Here is a 12,086-nt window from a genome sequence, read left to right on the forward strand (position 1 = left end):
CATTCTACTAAACAACGTGGTGGGTGAATTTCAGCTACAAAATGAAGTAATATTAGGTGTATTGCTTGCCTTGAGTGTATTTTGTATAAGGAACAAAAGGGTTGAAGTTGTCATGAGCTAATACTCTAGATTATTAATGCTTTCCTAACTATTTTAGGGTAGATTAAGGAAAATTTAATTCACATGTCATATTGAATTGATCTCTTGTAAGGATTTGCGTAACTAGTCACCAATTGATCAGATCTGAAATGGCATAAGAATACCACCCCTCTATATGAACGAATCGTGTGGATAATCCTATCAAATATATTTGTTTTCTCTAGTTCAAAGGGTCTCTACTAAAGAAGTTCTTTGTACATAGTACATGCAACAACAAGCCTGTTCTTGTCAATTGCTTGTCTTCTATGAGACACTTTATTTGTATCATGGTTTTCTTGGTAATTAGGAAAGAAAAAAAAAGTATGTACTTGATAATTCTTAGACATTTCAAACAAACAATATCTTATTGGACTGACTCAATTTGTTGTTTTGATATTCTGTCTCTACATGCCATAAGGACTAATGAACAAGCTTCATTGTATGATTATGATATATAAGCTCTTTAATCACTAGTGAAGCTTGTTCAATACCAATCTTTGTTAATTCTTTCTCTCTAATAACTGTTGCACAAGCTTCTTTTAGTTATACTTGTATATTAGGTGGAACATTTTGCAACTTGGAAATTTCTTGCTCTTTTGCTTCTTTAACATCAATCTACATGAAAACCATTGTTTTTTCCTGATAAATTTTAGTAGGCCACATTCACTCAATTACAAACCTAGCTTCAAGGTTTGTTTGTTTATATATATATTCTTTATTTTTATTTTTATTTTTGAAATAAATTTCTTGAGTTTGTCTTGATTGATATGGAATTCATAACAATTGGTTTAAACTTTGTTGTAAGTCAAATGTGACTCATACTTTAATAAAACTTCCCCAAGTTCAGGTGAAATTTGGAACCTTTGGGTTAAAGGCTTGTGGGCAAGGGTGAGCATGGGATAAGGTAGGTAATAAAAAAATACTATCATTAATAGGAGATTGGCTTGGCTAGCCTAGCTTGACCTTGGGTCATATATTTTCAACCCAAATGAGGGCATAAAAGGGAAATAAAAAGAATTTAATACTAACTAAATATAAAATATACCAAAGTTATTAATTTATAATGTAAAAATATGTACTAATGAATTGTCAATTAGATATTTGGATGAGCTTAGGAATCCTGGCCAACTTGGTCCTACAGGCCTAGTGACTACTCCATTTGAGGACTATCCAAACATTGAGCTAGGACAACGAACTAGGTTGGTAACTCAGCTAATGCTCACCCCACTTTTGGGTACTTATACTAGATTAGTTCAACATCAAGCTGGAAGACGACTCTTTGACTTAGCTGTTGGAATTTTTATGTGTGGACTTACATAATCAATTTGATAATGTCATAAATCAGTGTTAATTTAATTTTTGCATTGTGGTCCATAATGGGGCTGGACACATTATTGCTTGATTTCTATAGGCTTACCCTAATTCACTTGACTGACCCATTAAGTCAAGTGGTCCAAATAATGTGTGTAATGTGTAATATATATATATAGATATATGTGCATTTTGGAAGGTGTCTTATTTCTTCTTCTCTGAAAGCACGCACTGCACGCACACACACTTGGACTGAATTTTGGGGAGGAAAGGGAAGAGCTCATTGAACCCTAATTCTCGTACCATCACGCACCTGGAGCAGTTTCTTGGATACCAGTGGAGGAAGAAATGGCTTTCCATGGCATAAACCAAGGTAACCGGTTCATTTTTTGTCGTTCAATGCATGCTTAAATGTTTACATGTGATCCTATGCTGTTTAAATTCTCTTCAACTGGTATCAGAGCTAGCATGGATGACATTTGAGTTGCAATTTTGGGTTTTTTTTTTTTTGGTTTCTCGTTTTCTGGTTATGGAAGCCATTTTTTTTGGGGGGCTTCTTTTCGTTTGGCGTTTATTCTTGGTTTTCAAGCTCGATTGAGGTTGGAGACTTGTAGAGAATATTGTTTGGAGCAAAACCCATTATTATTATTATTTTTTTATGGTTTTTGGAGCTCATTTGATGAGATTTCGAAAATTAGGGCTTATTTTGGTTCTTCTTATTATGCGTTTTCTTGTGCATTTTTGGGTTTAGATTGAAGGATTGCTATTTGAGGATGGAAATCTAAGTGTTTTTCTAGAAAAATGCACAAAATTTTGGGCGAAATTTTTTTTTTCTTCTCCAGAACCAGGGCGTGTTCAGCTGGAGGAGAAGATGAACAGACCCCCTACTGACGTCATCATGACATCATTAAAAAAAAAAAAACAAATTTTTTTTTGGGTTGCCTTGGTATTCTTGGATTGATTATGCATATGTTAGAATTATTATGCGTTTATTAAATTTGACTTTATTGGAACAATTATTGTTATTATTGTTTTTATGGTATAATTTTTATCTTATACCAATAATGTTGTCCAATGTCATTTTTGTTAAATATTTAAATTTATTGTGGCAATAAATAACACTTGTGTGATTGCCTATCGCAATTCCAAGTGTGTCAAGTTGCGCAAATTAAATATTTTAGTTTATCATGACAATATTGAACATATATATGGTTGCCTATCGTGATCCTATATATGTCAAATTGTCTTTGTTGAGATATTTTAACTCCCACTTTTAGTTGCTTTATTATTGTGATTACTAAGATCAATACGGGTATTGTAATTATCCTATCGATGATAATAATACTTGGTAGGATGCTTAGATTGGTGAAGGAAATTAATTGTATATTATGAACCGTACTAATTTTCTTTGCACTTTTGGTAATAAAATTAGTACATCTTGGTTGTGATATTTAATTAGTTGTCCTTACCGCCGTGAAATTTTCAAAATTCCAAGCTATTGCTAAATTGAGAAATTCTGGAAACTAGCAAATGCATGATATTGTAATAACATGCATATTGTTGAATTTTGCTATTTTCCAGCTACTAGTAATCCTGGTATTACTTTGCAAATGTCTGCCATCAAACCTCTTATTGGAAATAATTTTGAAGAATGGTTTAAGTCTTTCAATGTGCATATGACTCTGCACAATCTGGACTTGGTTTTGAGGGTTGATGAGCCAAGTAGGCCCACTGATGTGAGCTCTACAGATGAAAGATCATTTTATGAAAAATGGGAGCACTCCAATAGGAGTTGTTTGATGGTGATGAAATACACTACGGATAAATCTATCAAAGAATGCGTGCCAAAGATGGAAAGGACCAAAGACTTCTTGGAATATGTGAAAGCCAATTATACCAAAATTGATAAGGCATAAATGGTAACTTATTTGAAGCTTTTCACAACCACTGTGTATGATGGAGTAGGTAGGGTTAGAGATCACATCATCAAGATAAAGCACTACTTCAACAAGGAAAATGAGATGTAAGTAGAGTTGAGTGAGAAATTCTTGAAATGGTTGATATTTGAGTCTCTTCCTGTTTCTTTTGATGCAGTGAAGTTGACTTATAATGCCTTGAAGGAAGAATGGACTCTGGAGGAGTTGATGTCCATTGTGGTGCAACATGAAGTCTCACTGAAGAAAAATGAGACTCATTCCCTTGCTTTTGTTACTGACCAAGTCAGTAATATGAAGAAAAAACCTCCATATAAGAATTTTGGAGGCTTTAAGCAGTTCAAGAGGAAAGAGAATTCAAATCAAGGAACCTCCATTGCATCTGCTTCTTCTAATGCTGCAAAGAGTGAGAAATTCAAGGGGAAGTGCAACTTTTGTCACAAGATTGGCCACAAGCAGGCTGATTGCTTCAAGTTTAAAAATTGGTCAGAGAAGAAAAAGAAAGGTGAAATTGTGGTTGTGGTTAATTTGAATGCAAACATGATTGAGACTAATATTGTTGATGTTCATGCCAATTCTTGGTGGTTAGATACTGGTGCCACTATTCATGTCACTAATTCTTTGCAGGAGATGACAAACAAAAGAAGGTCGTCAAAGCATGAAGAATGTGTGTATATGGGTGATGGAAGCAAAATGAAAGTGGAATTTTTTGGCACGATAAAGCTAAGGTTGATCACATAAAGTTTTTGTTGTTACACAATGTGGCTTTCATACCCTCACTTAGAAGGAATCTGATTTCTGTATCTATTTTGGATAGACAAGGTTACACTTTCCACTTTGGAGGAGGAAAAGTGGACATATTTAACAACTCAGTTCTAATTGGCAATGTTGTTTTATTTGGCAATCTTTAAAGTCTCAGTTTGCATCATGGTTCTTTATGTGATTCATCTTCTATTAATTCTGTTGTTGGTTGCAAGCATGCTAGAATGAATCTGAGTTCTTTCCATGTTGTGGCACAAAAGCCTAGGTCATATTTCTAGGTAAAGATTAGAGAGATTGGTTAAAGATGATGTGCTTTCTAATCTTGATTTCTTAGACTTCAAGACTTGTGTTGTTTGCTTAAGGGGGAAGATGACAGCTAAGACCAGAAATGAGAAGATTGATAGGTGTGGAAGTACTTTAGACTTGATCCACACAGATATATGTGGTCTCATGACACCAACTACTTTAGGGGGTTATAAATATTTCATCACTTTTATTGATGATTTTTCTAGATATGGTTATGTTGAACTAATCCATGAGAAATTTGACTCCCTAAATGTGTTTAAGGCCTTTAAGGTTAAGGTGGAGTTGCAGTTGGGAAAACCCATTAAAGTTGTGAAGTTTGATAGAGGTGGTGAGTATTATGGGAGATATGATGAGATTGGACGGAATCCTGGACCATTCGCTAAGTTTCTGTTGGAATGCGGCATTGATGCTAGATATACAATGCTAGGCACTCCTCAATAGAATGAGGTTGCATAAAGGAGGAATCGTACATTGTTGGATATGGTGAGGTGCATGTTGTCTAATTCCTCATTACCAGAATTTTCGTGGTGTGAAGCCTTAAGGACTGCGGCATATATTTTGAATCAAGTGCCCAATAAGTCTGTGCCTAAGACACCTTATGAGCTATGGTTAGGGAAGAAACCGAGTCTTCATCATTTCCATGTTTGGGGATGTAAGGCTGAGGTTAGGCCATATAATCCACAGTAAAAAAAACTTGATCCTAAAACCATTAGTGGTTTCTTTGTTGGCTATTGCATTGGATCAAGGGGTTTTAAATTTTATTGTCCATCTCATACCACTAGGATCATTGAGTCAGACAGGGCTGTATACTTTGAAGATGAAGTTAATGTGTAGACCCTCAATTTTGTCCCTTGACACTTGCATTTTATCCTATGGGTGTCACATGCACCCATGTTTTCATATGATTTCGCCATGCCCCCCTTTTGGCCTTGATCGGTTTCTGAGCCTTGTGTAGGTTCATTTGCTGTCCAATGTAGTGCGGGTGTGTAGTTCATTTTGGAGTTCCACCATGGCTAATTTCCCTAGTTGTTCACATCATGCTATAGGGAAGGAAGTGAGCCCCCCTAAAAATTTCAGTTCAGTTGGAATTCATAGGAGCAGGTTCGAATTCGGAGCACTTGGGCTTGTTTTGATCATATCTTCCTCATCCGAACTCAGAATCGTGCACCGTTTTTTTTTACTCCTTATTCTTCAAGGAACATTCTGTCAAAATTTCAATTTTTTTTCTCAACCAACTCGACCGGTTCCCAAAGTTTCAGTTTAGGCAGAATTCATTGAAGCAGGTCCAAATTCAGAGCACTTGGGCTTGTTTTGATCATATATCCCTTATTTGCACTAAGAATCGTGCAACATTTTTTTATGGACTCCTTATTCTTCAAGGAACATTCTTTCAAAATTTCAAATTTTTTCTCAACCGGATCGACCGGTTCCCAAAGTTTCAATTTAGGCAGAATTCATTGAAGTAGGTCCGAATTCTGAGCACTTGGGCTTGTTTTGATCATATCTCCCTCATCTGACCTTGGAATTGTGCACCATTTTTTTTATGGACTCCTTATTCTTCAAGGAACATTTTGTAAAAATTTCAAAATTTTTCTCAATCGGCTCGATTAGTTGGCATCCGGTTCAACCGATTCATCGAGTCAGTTTGTATGGAGCACTGATTTTGGTGATTTTGGAGCCCAATTCCTACATGGCCTAGGCCTATGGGCTCCATATCAACCCATTGTTTGGTGGGATTTTTTTTAAAATCAAGATTTAGGCATAATTTTGCATAGAGATGTTGAATTCTCTAGTTTCTGGATTTGGAATCCCTAGTGAGAGCCTAGAATTTGGGAATTCAATTCCAAAATATGAGTTTTTAGTATTTGTATGAGCCATTTATCTTCTATAAGTTAATTCAACAAATAAACGAATGCTTGGAGGTGATGGTAGATGGAGGTAATGCCTTTTAATTTTCTAACCAAAGCATAACCTATAATGTACTTATTGAAATTGATCAAAATTATTTAGCTTGCTATAAGGCCCTAGAAATTTAACTGGAATTTTTTGCCTTACTAGAGAAGCAAGGTTTACCCTGTAAGGTCTTATACTTTTTTTATACATATCATTTTCCTCAATCCTCACAATGTATTGATATTCTAATAATTTGCAAGGGTTTTAAATTGTTTATCGCTCATGTAATTCACATTGTTAGGCCAATCTAGGATGTTGATAACAACCCTAAAGCCTCTCTAAAAAGTACACACGTGTATGTAGTAGTTATATATGTTGTTGTTAATTTTGTTAGTAGTTCGATTCTCATCCTAGTAGCAAAGATTTAGTTTCTCATTTGAATAAGACCCTTATTTTCTACATTGGTTATAGTAGGGGTGGCAAAGTTTGACACAATAGCAAACATGACATAAACCCAACATGCTTTTTGTGTGTTTAAGTTGAGTATAAACAAGTTTGGGTCAAATTCGTATCTACCTGCATAACATGTTTAATAAATAGGTAATTTTTGGATCAACTTGCATAACACGAATTTGACCCAATTGACCCATTTAATAATCTTGCTATTAACCTAATTATATTTTTAAACCATTTGACCCATATTTGACTTATTTTAAATTCATTTTTAAATAAATGGTTCAATTGATTCATAAACATGTTTGATTGAGACATTAATCATATTTACATTTGCAAGGTCTAACTTAACTTGATTATTAATAGGAGGACCTGATTATTTAATGGGTTAAATGAGTTACACGACAAGTTACTTATTTAATAATTAAATAGTATTTGGTTTTATATTTTTTACTTAATTATTATTTATGTCGAGTTTAGGTTAAGCTATGTGATGGAATACTTAGGCTTTGATATGACACGAACACGACCCACCAACACAAATTGCTACCCTAGGTTATAGGAACTACTTAAGGCTTGCCAAAAGGAATAACATTTAGTATATTATGTTTCCAACCATATCTTGTGGTTTTTTTGGGGTGAGTTGATTCAAAACAACTACCATTCTGATATTGAAATTTGTTTTAAAATAATTGTTTTTGGTGAAGGAACGTTTGATTGAGTAAACAAACTCAATAAAAAAAATCTCTAGTATTGAATTTTGGTAATTGAAGATCATTTATGAGAACATTTTGCTAGGAACCCTCGATTACTTCGTTATCTTACCTTAGATAATATAGGTGTATGCAAAACTACCTCAGGCCTCTATATATTATGCAATGGAAGCTAAAAAAACAAAATTTTAACAAAATAGGATCAAGAGAAAAACCATTAGAAAACTTTACCTTTGATTTGGATGTTCCTATTAGGACATCAAGTCTTGTTTATATGTTGGCAATTTTGTTCCAATTAATGTTTGGTCATAGAAGTCTTTTTAAATAGCGACTTGCTTTCCATTGAAGATTAAAGGTTGTTATTCGTCCAACTAGGAAGTCACAAGTACGGTTAAAAAGGTTTGGCTTATGGAATATAAGACTTCTTTAAGGTATAAAAGGCTTGGTATCAATTTTGTACTTAAAATGTTTTAAAATGACTTTTCAAAAGAAGTAAGGGTCACTTAAGTGGTTAATCCCACTCAAGCGGTCAACCCACTCAAGCGAAGGGTTCAAGTAGATGACTCAAATGGAGGGTTCAAGTGGTCTAAGTCAGATCAAGCTATCATGACAGTCCTGTCGAGTTTAGAAATGGATTTTGGATGAATTTTGCTCAAATTCTATTTTGGAAACTTAAGATGTTGAGACTCTTTTGGTATTTGCCTATAAATATCTCATTATAACCCCTTGAGGGTTAGAGATTTTGGGAGATTGAAAATATACCGTTTAAGAGACCTCTCATTCTTAAATGAGGGCTTCTTTGAGATAAAGCCTAATTGTCACACCATTCTCGATCTCTTATTCAGGGATTCAATTATTTAAATATTTGGTTGAATACATTAATCCCTTTAAAGTGGTTAAAGGATCTACTAAGGAGCAATAGAGAGTTGTTGCGTCACGGATGTGGATTAAGTTGTAGGTACTATAGACTAAGTCTTTAGGGTAAAGTAGCCAAGTAAATCTAGGTAACTTGATTTTGAATAGTGGATTTAGATTGGTAGGTCTTAGACCTCATGGTTTTTTATCTCCACAGTTTGTAAGGGTTTTCCATGTAAAAATCGTGTGCTTCATTCCATATCTTTTTATTATGACTTATATTCAGATTGATGATATTGATAACCTTATGATTGATTGGTTAGTTGGCTATTAAGGTAGTTAGGTTGGTTTCTTGGTGATTGTGGTAGTTGTGGTGGTTTTACCTATAACCAATTATTGTTTTCCTTAACCATTCTCAGGATATCTTTTGATTAACTTGTTGGGATTGTTATTGAGTTTGTTAGGTTAATTATTCTGGTGGTCATTATTATCCTTAACATATCTCAACATATATTTTAGATATTAAAAATTATATTATTTTATCCCTAACCAATTGCAAGGTATCCCTAAATAGTTAAAAATCATATTTTTATAAACCTAAAGATTCTAGGTTTATCTCATATAGTTATTTAGGACATCCTTAATATCTATTAAGATAAAGTTTTGGTATAACATAAAATCTTTATTTAAAATTTTAAATAACTTATTCACCCTTCGTCTAGGTGTTCCCTATTGGACTTTCAGTAGTTTTTCAAGTGGTATCAAGAGCAATACCATTTTTTAGTTTCCAAATCAATTCCTCTCAGTGAAGATGAAAAACGAAGAATCTGGAATTCTTATACACCCAAGACCTTTTGTCCGATGACTTAAACTATGATCTTGACACTCCAAAGTATAGGTTTTGGAAGAGATGAATACTAAGCTCTCTCTCTTTGGAAATGGAAGATGATTGTCTCTCAAAAGTGATAGTAACCCAATCCCCTAAAGGGGTATTTATAGGGTTCTCCTACTAGACATAAGTGACTTGAGTCCATCAAGTCGTGGATCACTAAAGGTAGCCCAAAACAAGTCCTAATAGGTTAATTAAAACATATAGGGTCATCTAATTAATCAATTAACCTAATCCAAATAACTTTTTCGCTATCTCTTGCTTGTGCAAACTTGCACAATTACCAAAATTCCATTTTTGCACAAGAGCGAACTAATAGTCAATCCAACCCTTATAAACCGTGTCATCATGGTATATGAGCTTAGAGCAAGGACCATGAGGATCCATATGAGTATTGGCTCCCTCAAATCCAATTTTGAAGTTGATTCAACATTCTACTAAATAGAATCAACTATACTCCAGTACCTTATGTAAATAACAATAAGACAAATCTTAAGTCTATGACCTACCACTACATGGAAACTCCTCATGAACCGGTGTCCATAATCTAACACACTATTACCTATCAAGATTACCTCTCAAATCATTGAGTTACAAATCCCACTTATTATGTGATTAATTGACATACTCTAGCTCTAAAGAACATATGTCAAATTTCCACTAAAGGAAATGTTATGACCATAGTCTTCTAGATCACATGTCCTTTAGACAATCCAAGGGATGTACTGTCTTAATCCCATGAGATATCATGGTGTCTCTATTGAAAATACTTGTTACCACCAGCCTTTATCAATAATAACCTAATCCATAAAATTATATGACCACTTTAGGGTTTCACCCATATGCCAAGGCTTCCTATTGACTTTGACATAGACTTAATACCCTCTTAAGGTTAAGAGTCCATGCGGTATAGTAGCTTGACGAATCATGACAAGTGATACCCTTATGTCATAATTCACCGTAGATTTAGTCCAATGCATATCACATGCACTAGTGCACTCACCATGGGAAAACCATTATGATGGCCAAAACAAGTCATCCTTCCAATTAGGAGGTAGTGCACTATAGTCTAAGATAGATTACCCAAATTTATGAACTAACTATGGACAACTTATTACTCTGCAAGGAACTCATGACTTGAATCTTCTATGCAACTCTTAATGCACCCTATTCATGTACAATGCAAGTGATGTGGGACATGTATGATCAAATAACCAATTAATACAAATGAGATAATTAAAGGAAACCAACAAACATAAAAAAAATAGATTTATGAATGAATCTCAATTTGTTACATCATGTCATGCTTTTGAGGGCTCAATCCTAACAAATTTAACATATAATCTTACATTAATTTATGAGAGAGTATTGAGTGTATTAGGTGTCTTAAGTTGCAAGTCTCAACTACCAATTGTTATTTGAAAATGGTTCCTTCACATAGGTGGATGATGGATTCGATCCTACAAAGCTTGAGGGAAATCAACTAGTACAAGTTAACACCTTTATTTTCCATCATTGCTTTATTTTCTTCTCAACCTTGGGCTTCATCTAATATGAATTTGACAAAGCACAAGCTCTTTCGTTAGTTGCAATTTCATAAATAAATCCTAATCCAATTTATTTATTTATTGCCACAAATTCTAGAAAGTTTAAACCATTTATAAATATGTACATATTGTACATAGGGAAAAGTATTTATTTTTTATAATTTTATAATGATACTTTAGCGAGGTTTCAATCTTTCAAAATTTTTAATTTTAAAAACCAAAAAAAAAAAAAAAAAAACAACAAAAGTGAACTTTCTTAAATCGATATTGCTAGCCATATCTACATCTATGAAACTATCTAACACAGGTTTTCCATTTCCAAATCATAAACAAACTTTGGAAGTTCCATTGAGATATTTAAGAATCCACTTAACTACTGTTCAATGCCTTTTACCTAGATTAGAAAGAAATTTACTAACAACACTAACTACATGAGCTATGTCAGGCCTTATACATACCATGGTGTAGCATACACCAAACTACCAACTATAGATGCATAAGGCACTCTCTTCATGTCTTCTTGGTCTTTCTCACTTGTAGGACATTGTTTGTCCTTAAGCTTGAAATGACGTACAATTAGAGATACAACAGGTTTTGTCTTACACATGTTGAAGCACTCTAGAACTTTCTTAATGTACCTCTCTTGAGATAACCACAGTTTTTTTTTCTATCACGAGCAATCTTTATACCAAGAATCTGCTTAGTAACCTAAAATCCTTCATAATAAAGGATTTACTAAGATCTTTCTTTAGTTTCTCAATCTTGGTTGTATCATGACTAATAATCAACATGTCATCAACATAAAACAAGAGAATAATAAAGTCATCATTAGAAAATTTCTTCATGAATACACAATAATCTCCATAAAAGAGTAAAATTTTTTGTACTATTTTCTGGGTGCCTACTTGAGCCCATATAAGTTCTTTTTCAACTTGCATATCAAACCTTCTTTACCTTAAACTTTAAACCCTTTAAGTTGTTCCATGTAGATCTTCCTCTCTAAGTCACTGTCGAGGAATGCAGTCTTCACATAAAGTTGTTCAATCCCCAAGTTTAAACTGGTAGCCATATTAAAAACAACTTGGATTTAAGACATCTTTACTATAGGTGAAAAGATTTCTTTAAAGTCAACACCCTTTTCTTGACTAAATCCTTTCACAACCAACCTTGACTTGTACCTTGGTTGTGAGTTATTTTCTTTTATCTTCAATCTGAAAACCCATTTGTTTTTCATTGCTCTCTTGCTCTTAGGCGGCTTCACCAAATCATAACTATGATTTTCATG

Source organism: Vitis vinifera, chromosome 4, assembly GCF_030704535.1.
Source record: "Vitis vinifera cultivar Pinot Noir 40024 chromosome 4, ASM3070453v1".
In the NCBI taxonomy this organism is placed as follows: domain Eukaryota; kingdom Viridiplantae; phylum Streptophyta; class Magnoliopsida; order Vitales; family Vitaceae; genus Vitis; species Vitis vinifera.